The 10,395-nt window shown below is 37.1% G+C and overlaps 1 pseudogene; it reads left to right on the top strand.

Moving 5' to 3' along the window:
- The first annotated feature begins 5,738 nt into the window (after window positions 1-5,738).
- Window positions 5,739-7,582, top strand: LOC102810912 (annotated as a pseudogene).
- Window positions 7,583-10,395: the final 2,813 nt, after the last annotated feature.

The following is a 10,395-nucleotide window of genomic DNA, read 5'->3' as shown; positions in this document are numbered from 1 at the left end:
CTCTGTGTATGCAGAGGGTGGAAATGATCCTTGCTGTAAAGATTTGTTCCCTCCTTTGAGCTATCGCATCAATAGGTGTAGGTCAAGTTCGTCAAATTGTATCAGATTACTCTTTTTTTTCCTCTTCTTTCTTTTTCTAGTTGAGCTCTGATCATCCAGTCATTGAAGCCAGGTCAAATGCGTATTATCTGCAAGTGTGGATGTTCTTATTCATATGACCTCTCTTCTTATCAGCTGGATGCTTCACTCTCCACTCTAGTCCTCTGTGGCTATGTCACTGACTCTGGGCCCAAGAATACCCAGGTCTTGCCACACTGCTGGCCAACCAGGTCTCCACCCAGGTTTACAGGATCCTTTTGAACATTTTAGTGCTTAGCTCACAGCTTCATTGCTGATTTTTCCTCACTTCCCCTTATCGGTGATGAACGTGGTCATCAATCAGAGCGCATGTCTGCTCATGTATTCCCATTGAGTCTTAGTCTTGGAAGGGTGTTTGCCCTGAGGGGACCTAACCACTTGTCTTGATGTCTCCTGGGTGAGCAACTTGCTTGTTTTTGTAGTAATTAGTAGGACTGCCATTATTGTTTTGTATTTTTCCTGTCAATCTTCCTTTCAAGAAGTTTCTTCTGTTCTTCTAGCTGCTCCAGGTTGGTCGGCTTGTCCTTTGAAGTGGAAATTTTCCACCTCAGAAGATTCTGGAGGTGGTTCAGGATTCCACCTATGGTCTTATATAATTCAGAGGCTCTACAGGAAGCCTCCTTCACTGGGCACATTGTAGCCCCATTTTAGTTATTCCAATCAGTTATAGGCAGAAGACAGACTTACAAGTTTTCTATGGTGATATTTCTGGCTATCTCCTTTCTCTCCTCCTCAAGTGTCTATTTTATAATGGTATGCCAGGGAAACCAAGATTCAAATGACAGCCAAACATCTTAAAATTATTTCCCACATTTACCCATTCCAACCATGTTTCAATCCCTGTATCCCAGAACTCTGTTGTTGCAAGGTTGTGCATACATCATTATTTATCTCTTTCCCACTTAGCCCATGCAAACCTGCCTAATTGTTTTCCCATCTGCCTTGTTCTTCCATTCCCCTCCCTCTTCTTGTGTATTGCCCTTCTCCTTAGAGCCCAAACTATCCTGTGTCTATTCCCTACCATGTACTCCACCTTCCTATCCCTCCCCTCACCCCACCCTCCACATCTCGGTAACCAGCAAAGAATACCCCCCTCCTTTAGTATGGGTTCTTTTTCTTAGTCTTTTATAGTAGTGGTCCTATGCAGGATTTCTCCTTTTGTGACTGACGAATTTCACTCAGCATAATGTCCTCAAGGTTCATCCATATTATGTGATAGCGTACAGCTTCCTTATTGTTCTTCAAGGTAGCATAATAATCCATTGTGTGTATGTAACACAGTTTGTTTATTCATTCTTCTGTTGATGAGCACTTAGGCTGTCTCCAACTTTTTGCTATTGGAAATAGTGCTGCTATGAACATTGGTGTAGATATATGTACTCATATTATTGCTAATATTTCTTGTGGGTAAATACCAAGTAGAGGACTAGCTGGATCATAAGGTATCTCTATTTCCAACCTTCTGAAGTACCATATTGCTTTCCAGATAGAGTGGACCATTTTGCAATCCCACCAGCAATGCAGGAGCATCCCAGTCTCTCCACATCTTTGCCAGTATTTATTGTCATCTACTTTTTTGATCTTTGCTGCTATTGTTGGTGTGAGATGATATCTCATTGTTGTTTTGATTTGCATCTCTCTAATGGCATTTCTTGAACATTTCTTCATATGCTTGTTGGCTGCCTGGATCTCCTCCTTGGTGAAGTGTCTGTTCATGTCCTGTGTCCATTTTTTAATTGGGTTATTTGTATTTTTCTTGAAGATGTGTTGTAGTTTCCTATATATTTTAGAATTTAGTCCCTTGTCTGATGTGTCATTGCAAAATATTTTTTTTCCCATTTTGTGGGTTCCCTTTTTACTCTTCTGGTGAAGTCTTTTGATGCACATAAGTTTTTAATTTGTAATATGTCCCAATCATCTATTTTGTCTAGTTTTCAAAATGTTTGGTAGTCTGTGTATTCCTTGAATTAGTGCCCTCACATTTGTCCCTATTTTTTCATTGATGGCTTTGACCATGATATATTATCTTTTTGATGTGCTGCTGGATTCTGTTGAGAATCTTTGCATTTGTGTTCATGAGGGATATTGGTCTATAATTTTCTTTCTTAGTGTTGTCTTTCCCTGGTTTGGGTATGAGGGTTATGCTTGCTTCATAAAATGTATTAGGAAGTTTTCTATCCTCCTCTATATTTTGGAATAACTTGAGTAGAATTGGTGACAGCTCTTTCCTGAATGTTTGGTAAAACTCACCAGTGAAGCCATCTGGGCCTGGACTTTTTTGATTGGGAGTTTTTTGATGACCTGATCACTTTCTTCTTTTGCTATGGGTATGTTCGGGTTTTCTACTTCACTCTGTGTAAGTTTAGGTAGGTTGTGTTTTTCTAAAAATGTGTCCATCTCTTCTAAGATTTCAAACGTGTTAGAGTACAACTTTTCATAGTATTCTGTTATTATCCTTTTGATTTCCTTTTGTTCTGTTGTGAAATTGCCCATTTGGTTTTTAATGTGTCTTCTCCATCTTTACTTTTATTAGGTTTGCCAATGGTCTGTCAATTTGGTTAACCCTTTTAAAGAACTAGCTTCTTGTCCTTTTAACTATTTCTATCATTTTTCTGTTTTCTATCTCATTTATCTCTGCTCTAATCTTTATTATTTCTTTTCTTTTGCTGGCTATAGGTTCCCTCTGTTGGTCAGTTTCTAACTGTTGTAGATGCTGTGTTAATGTGTTAATTTTGAGTCTTTCTTCTTTTTAGATGTGTGTATTTATTTCAATAAATTGTCCTCTCAGCACTGCTTTTGCCGTGTCCCAAAGATTTTGGTATGCTGTGTTTTCATTCTCTTTTGTTTCTAGGCACTTTGTGAGTTCACATATAATTTCTTCTACTACCCAGTTGCTTTTCAACATGGTGTTATTCGGTTTTCATGTATTTGACTTTATTTCCTTGTTCTTCCTATTGTTGATTTCTTGTTTGATAGCATTGTGGTCTGAGAAGATGCTTTGTAGTATTTTGATATTTGTAAATTTATGGAGGTTTGTTTTGTGGCTGAACATATGGTCTATTCTGGAGAATGTTCCATGTGCACTTGAAAACAATGTGTATAGTGCTATTGTTGGGTTGAATGCTGTGTACACATCTATATGGTCCAGTTGGCTGATTGTGCTATTTAGTTCTTCTGTGTCTTTGTCAAGTTTCTTTCTGGTTGTTCTATCCACTTTTGAAAGGAGTATAAAAAAATCAGCCATGATTATTGTAGATTCATCTATTTCTTTCTTCAAATCTATTTTTATATATTTTGGAGCTCTTTCATTGGGAGCATAGATATTTATTATGGTAATGTCATCTTGTTCAATTGTCCCTTTAATCGTGATATAATGTCCATCTTTATCTATTATGCTGGATTTTGCCTTAAAGTTCATTTTATCAGAGATTAATATTGCCACTCCTGTTCATTTTTTATTTCAATTAATTTGGTATATTTTTTTCCACCCTTTGACTTTTAATCTGTTTTTGTCTCTGTGTGTGAGATGTGTCTCTTGCAGACAGCCTATTGAAGGATTTTGTTTTCTTATCCATTCTCCCACCTGCTGTCTCTTAACAGGTGCATTTAGTCCATTTACATTCAGTGTAATTATCAATAGGTATGGATTAATTGCTGCCATTATGTTTGTTTTTTTGTGGTGTTGCTGCTTTCTTTGTTCTGTGTGTCTTCCTTTGCTGAGTGCATGTTTTTTGTGTTCTTTCATTTGATTTCGTCATAGTTTTAATGTTCCCATGTTCTACTTGGATTTTCATTCTCTCAGTATGTTATGAAGTGTTCATTTTCTTTGAGGTTACCTTATATTCCATTAACTTTTCCCTCCATTTAGTGCAGTCTATTTTATCCTATAATCTATCTGATCTTTTCACCATCTGGATCTCTTTTCGTATGTGTTTACCTTCTTTTACATTGTAATTGTTTTGATCATAGATTGACCTCCCTGAGTTTGTTGGTATAGTTTTGTTCTGTTTTTGACTCTTCCTTCTGTCAATTTAGTTCTGGAAGGTGTTGCCATGTATGTCAATATCTGGTTGTTGTCTGTTCTTGTTGGTTCCCAGTCCACAGAACTCCCTTTAGGATGTTTTGTAGTGCAGGGTTGGCTTTAGAAAAATCCCTTAGTTTCTATTTATCCTGGAATGTTTTGATTACACCGTCATAGTTGATTAATAGCTTTTCTGGCTAAAGGATTCTTGGTTGACATTTTTTTTCTTTCAGGCTTATATATATGACTCCCTATTGCCTTCTTGCTTGCATCATTTCTGCTGAGAGGTCCAAGCTTAATCTGACTTGCTTGCCTTTGTATATAATCCTTCTCTTTCCCCTATCTGTTACAGAGTAGAACTTCCCATGAGTTTTTCTTGGCTATTATCTTTACATGAGAAGATCCTCTGGTCTCTCTGCCAGGATACTACTTGGTGGATTTGAACAATCAATCTTTTGGTTATCAGCCATGAACACAGCCATTGCAATACCAAAGCTTCTTCTTGAAGAGTTAGAAAGACAATAGAATGGAACAACTCAATTCTATTAGAACTTCTCTTTTAGACCAATATCATGAAGTTGCTTTAGTGGACCACAAAATAAGCAGCAGAATTAGATATTTACTTTTCACCCATGCCAGTTATAAACTAAGTTAAAATTTTAACTAGAAATTATTCGTATTTAATTGATATTTTTAATGTTATCATAGCCTAAGAACATGTGTCATTTAACTATTGCTGTAGTATTGAGAGTGAGAAGAGATGAAATTTTAAAATGCCTAAATAACTATATTTAATATAACACTCCAGACAGTAAAAATAAATCTTTGTACTTTAATCTGAGCATGCCAAAGAACTTGAAAACATTCACTTGATAATCATCAAAAACACACCTTTGATTTAGGTTAAGATAAGTCTACACCAAAGTGAAATAACTCCCATATTGAACATTTAATCTCAGGATAGAGGAAACACTGGCATTTGCCCCCAAATATTGGCAAATATTTCAAATATTGCCATACTGGACCTTAAAGTTCTTATTGAGAAAATAAGCCAAAAGTTTTTAAGGAAAGATCTGTTATTTTCAGATGCAGCAGACACAAAAGACATGGAAAGAAAATGTCAATAAGTAGTTTCCTAAAGTCATCCTTTTTTGGCTGTTATTATTTTTTCCTTAAGAAAGCACTGAATTTGATGCCTGATAAGACTCACATATACATAAAATGACAGTATCTCTGGAATTCTAGCAGTTTCCCTACAGACTAATAGTCCCCCTGATAGTGGGACTTTCTTTTGATAGATGAGTATGGATTTCTGAGGATGAGACTCTAACCCCAGGATGACAGTTTTCTCAATGGATGTGCATAGCAGAATTCTTAATGAAATCTACAGTTTATCCAACATCAGAGAATTAAATATAACAGCTGGTGAATCTGATATGTTCATCCACTTAAGAATACTCAGATATCAGTTCCATAAGAAAAAATTCAAGGTACTACAGTGGCCCAAATTGTATCTAGTTTGTAAGACTGCAATTCACAAAGACAAACAGAGCTCAGTTAAATGGGAAACACCCCAGATATGGACAGTAAGTGCTCTCAAAGTGTGCTTGTCACCTGAAACTCTCAAAATGAAAGTCTGAATCAGATTAACCAAATCTGAAAATTTGTGACTGTAAAGAAAATAAATTGAGATTAAATAGAATAGCTTACTAAACACTTATTATATATTTGTACAATTATACTCACATATGACAAAGTAAAAAGAGTCAGAAACCATTTACATTTTTATTCTTAAAATATTTTGTTTTGCTTTGCTTCTAAATTCTCTTCTAATTCCTTAACCAGGAACAGTCTATATGATAACTTTATTCTAATTTAGATTCATTTCATTTGTGTTTTATCTAATATCAGCTATTCTGCTGTCCCATACTGTCTCCCATCCCAGGATGATTTCAATAGTAGACAACAATTGAACCAGTCAGCCCCTCACTTTCATTAGACTTTGAAAGGTTTACTACAGAGAATTCTCAGCCCATTGAATGTTTTTTCTAAATATTTAGACATAAAGTATGGAAACTTAAACAATTGTATTCCAATAGCTCACAGCTTTTCTCCTTTCTAATAGCAATGCAGAGATTCATTCCAAGGATCAGAGCATAAAGGGAACAGCTTACTCAGTACTGTCTGCCGAATGCATTCTCCTTGAAGACTGCAAACCTTGGAAGGAAGAAAAATGCTTCCAGATTGAAAGCTTCCTGAAAGAACCTCTCACTTACAAATGTTTTAGATAGGAAATAGCATTGTTAAGTCCCTGACCTATGAACTAAAATGCAATACTAGCATTACTGTTTACTACAGGAGTCTGGTATGGAGTTGTAGGGTAAGCACTGGACTGCAAGCTCAGTTTGAACCACAAGATCGCCTGTTCAAATTCACCAGTCACTCCTCAGCAACCCTATATAGGGTCCCCCACTCGATTACAACAACAGCAACAACAACAATGTTCAGATGGTCCTAATAATAGAGTAAATCAAAAATTATAGCTTCAGCTCTTTCCCATCTTGCAAGATGGCGGGTGAAGAGGCTGAGAAGAAATCAAAAAAGCAGATGCCAGTGGCAAAGCTAAGACGACCAACCTCAAGGGCAAAAAAAAAACGAAGCAGGGGAAGCGGCACTGCAGCCAAATTCCTGTTCTAGTCCGAGAAATTGGCAGGTATTCCCAATCAGCCATGTATTCCAGAAAGGCCATGGCCAAGAGGAAGTATTCAGCTGCTAAATTCAGGTTTGAAAAGAAGTAGAAGGAGAAGGTTCTTGCTACTGTCACAAAGCAAGTTGGTGGTGACAAGAATGGTGGTACCCGAGTGATTAAACTGTGCAAAATGCCTAGGTATTACCCAACTGAAGATGTGCCTTGGAAGCTGTTGAACCATGGCAAAAAAACACACACAAAAAACCCTTCAGTCAGCATGGCAGAAGACCGCAGTCCAGCATCACTCCTGGGACCATTCTGATCATCGTCACTGTACACCATCGAGGCAAGAGAGTGGTTTTTCTGAAGCAACTGGCCAGTGGTTTGCTCTTTTTGACAGGACTTCTGTCCCTCAATCGATTTCCTCTGCTTAGAACACACCAGAAATTTGACATTGCCACCTCCACCAAAATTGATATCAATGGTGTGAAGATCCCCAAACAGCTCACGGATATTTACTTCAAGAAGAAGCTGCAGAAGCCCAGACAGCAAGAAGGTGAGATCTTCGACAGTGAGAAAGAGAAATACGAGATTACAGAGCAGCACAAAGTGGGTCAGAAAGCTGTGGACTCGCAAATTATGCCAAAAATCAAAGCTATTCACCAGTTCCAAGGTTATTGTGTGCTGTGTTTGCTCTCACAAATGGAATTTATCCTCACAAATTAGTATTCTAGATTTCTTGCAAAGAAAGAACCTCATTAAATAATTGATAAATTAAAAAAAAAAAAAAAGTACAGCTACAAAATCATGTTTGTTAATTTCCAGTAGAGTTGATTTTGTGTAGGGTTTCCTAGGAGAGACTGATGGGTTATTAATCCAGTGCTTTGTGCATTGTGGTTATTAATCCAGTGCTTACCCTACGGTACCACACCAGGAATTCAGCAAAATCATAGGAACATTTTTAAACAAGAATATAAAAATGGAGAGTTACTGTTTATCAACATATGCTCCATACGTTGTTGTTGTTATGTGCTGTGGAGTCGATTCCGACTCATAGTGACCCTGTACAGGGTATCCAAGGTTGTGAGTCTTTACGGAAGCAGAAAGCCTCATCTTTCTCCCGCAGAACAGCTGGTAGTTTCAAACTACTGACCTTAAGGTTCGTAGCCCGATTCGTAACCACTACGCTACCAGAGCTCCTTATATAATTCTGAAGACAGTGTTTTCTTCTCTATAAAGGAGTCCTGGTGTAGCGCTGTGGGTTAATGTGCTGAACTGCAAACTAAGTTTGAAACACAAGGTCGACAGTTCAAGCTCACCAGCTGCTCCTCGGAAACAACGCGACCGCACTTTACAACAACGATGGCAACCTTTCCCTGAAGATTTATCTGCTCTTTGATTTGTTGTTGTTAAGTGTCATTGAGTCAGCTCTTTGGGTTGCACCGCATCAAATAAGTAGTTTTTGTTATCCTCAAATGACTCAAATCATCTTACTTCTTAAATATTCTTTGATCTGGGGGAGAAAAAAGTCTGAAAGGGTAAGATGAGGACTCTAGGGTGGATGGACTAAGGTTTCCCCAGCTCCTTGCTACCTTCGAAGAATGAGTAGCCCTTACTTTTTCTTAAAACTTTTGGATTTTTAAAAAACTTTTTCCTAATAAACCCCTGTGGTCCTCATATGTCCTTAAACCAAATCTATCAACATTAGCCCTTTGGAGTCTCTAAAAACAGTTACGATAGCCTTCTATGCTGACCTCATGACTAAAATTTAAATATAGATCTCTTCAGTAGATTCTCTAAGAAGCCACTGTTTTGATTTTCCCTTGATCTCTGGGTTGTATTGGTAAATCCACGGATCGTCCCAGGTTACAATTTGTTCCATAAAATCATCTTCATTAGCTTTAATTTTGTATTAAAGACCGATGAAAAAGTCAACAGTTTAAATTAGCTGAAAGCTTGCTGAGATCATGATATTTGCTTAAAATTAAAAATGTCACACTATGTAAGATCACAATTTTGGTAACTTGCACATCAATGGCAATTCTATTGTCTTCTGCCATTTTCTGGACTTCAGTCACAATTTCTTTATTCATCAAGTTTGATGGTCTTCTTTCTCTTGGCTTATCTTTGACTTTCTTGATTCTTTGACTTTTTTCTGTCTCTTGGTTCATCTTCCTGATGTCCCTTAAAATTCTTGACCCATGCAACAACTGTCATACTACATGGGGCAACATTTCTGGAAACTTATTGCAAACCTGAATAATTTGGGTGGATGTCCAGTTGAGTTTTGTTAAAAAATTGATATTAGGCCTGACTTGGAAAAAAAAATTTTTTTTTCTTATTTTACAAAGCGTCTTATTGTTGGAAGCCATTCCATCAAGGAACAGAATGGCTAGAAACCCTAAGCACGAAAATCTCATTGTTTAGCAAAGCAACAATGAGTGTCTCCTTGGTTGGCAAAGCCCCAAGGGGAAACTAATGCAAGAGCCTTGCAGTTTCGGTTTTTTCCTTTTATGAATAGTTTATTTTTTATTTTTCTTGATTTTATTATAGAAGTTTTTAGTAGAATTTTTCAATAATCATAGTAAAAATTTAAATTACAGTTAGACACTCTCACACTAAATTTAATCATGTAAAGTTATAATAGTTGCTTTTTACATCAACAGTAAGTCTCACCATTAGGAAAAGCCACATCAGCTAAAAGCTTTTCAAGTTTAAGATTACATCCTGCTTAGTAGACACTGAGGCACCTGAAAGATAGCTAAAGAACAATCTTACAATCAACACCCTGCTCAGTCTGTAGAGCAAGAGACACTGAGGCACCTGGAAGATAGCAAAGAGCCAAGCAAGAGCTGTAGGAACACATAGGAAGGTGGGTAGAAATTTAACTAAAGGTTTTAGAAAATTATTAGTATAGGGGAATTGCTGCTTTGTTTTTGTCTATGAAACTTTAGGTACTTTTATAAAAATACTGTTGTGATTATGGATTGTGATTAATGAAGCTATAAGAAGTGGTAGATGAGAGTAAAAATGCAAGTTAAAATATAGGACTTTGCTTAAAAGTTGATTTGACATTCTTGGGAGGATTAGAGAAGAACAAAAAGAGTTACGGAAATAAAGCCGATGGTATCAGGATAATTAGGGGATGCAAAGGAACAGGATACGATAAGAATCAAGGGAGTGTTCCATGTTTCCTTTTTGTTGTAACCTGAATGTTTGTTGAACACAAAGAATGTAATACTTAGTTAAATTGTAATTGATCATCATAGTATATAAGAAGCAAAAAACTTTTGAGTAAAAAGAAAGAGAAGTCATCTGCCTAAGTAAAGAGAAGTCATTATCATCTGCCTAAGACTCACAACCCATTGACTCTGTGTGTGTGTGTGTGTTTCACCGACTCCATACCCCACTCCGAGCTCTCACAAATTGTCAAGGCTGGTCCCCGGCATCTTATTTTTAAGACACCCTAATGAAAACAAAAGAAGCTCTGGTAGTGTAGTGGTTACGAATCGGGCTGCGAACTGCAAGGTCAGCAGTTCAAAACTAC

This window comes from Chrysochloris asiatica, unplaced genomic scaffold, assembly GCF_000296735.1.
Source record: "Chrysochloris asiatica unplaced genomic scaffold, ChrAsi1.0 scaffold00011, whole genome shotgun sequence".
NCBI classification, from domain to species: Eukaryota; Metazoa; Chordata; class Mammalia; order Afrosoricida; family Chrysochloridae; genus Chrysochloris; species Chrysochloris asiatica.
Note: the sequence above shows the minus strand (reverse complement) of the source record. Positions and strands in the feature narration are given on the sequence as shown.